Below are 322 nucleotides of genomic sequence, written 5' to 3'. Positions count from 1 at the left end.
TTACCAGAATCCAGACAAAAACATTGATTTAAAACCGGAATCAAGAACAGCGTCCGCCAGACTGCACATCAAATCCTTGTTAATAAATGACGCGGGTGATGACGTCACTAAACAAGCAAAAATAGGCCAGGACTCGATTAGCTATTCATCAAAATACTTCATAACGCACGATGCGTATAATCAAAGCCACGACGCAGTTTTTTTCGTGACTGAAAAACAGAAAGCAAGGAAGGCAAAAAATCCGCTTTTGTAGTTATAATTCAGTGATGTTTATTTATTTTAGAGTAATAGCGAATAAATCATGCGCGATAAATGCAAATAG

The 322-nt window shown here is 37.3% G+C and overlaps 1 protein-coding gene across 1 annotated transcript in view; it reads right to left on the bottom strand.

The window, feature by feature from the left end:
* The window catches only part of LOC119586835 (rap guanine nucleotide exchange factor-like), a 75990-nt gene that overhangs the window by 41975 nt on the left and 33693 nt on the right, over positions 1-322 (bottom strand). The gene's annotated exons all lie outside the window — the stretch shown is intronic.

Source organism: Penaeus monodon, chromosome 22 (genome assembly GCF_015228065.2).
Source record: "Penaeus monodon isolate SGIC_2016 chromosome 22, NSTDA_Pmon_1, whole genome shotgun sequence".
Classification (NCBI taxonomy): domain Eukaryota; kingdom Metazoa; phylum Arthropoda; class Malacostraca; order Decapoda; family Penaeidae; genus Penaeus; species Penaeus monodon.
Note: the sequence above shows the minus strand (reverse complement) of the source record. Positions and strands in the feature narration are given on the sequence as shown.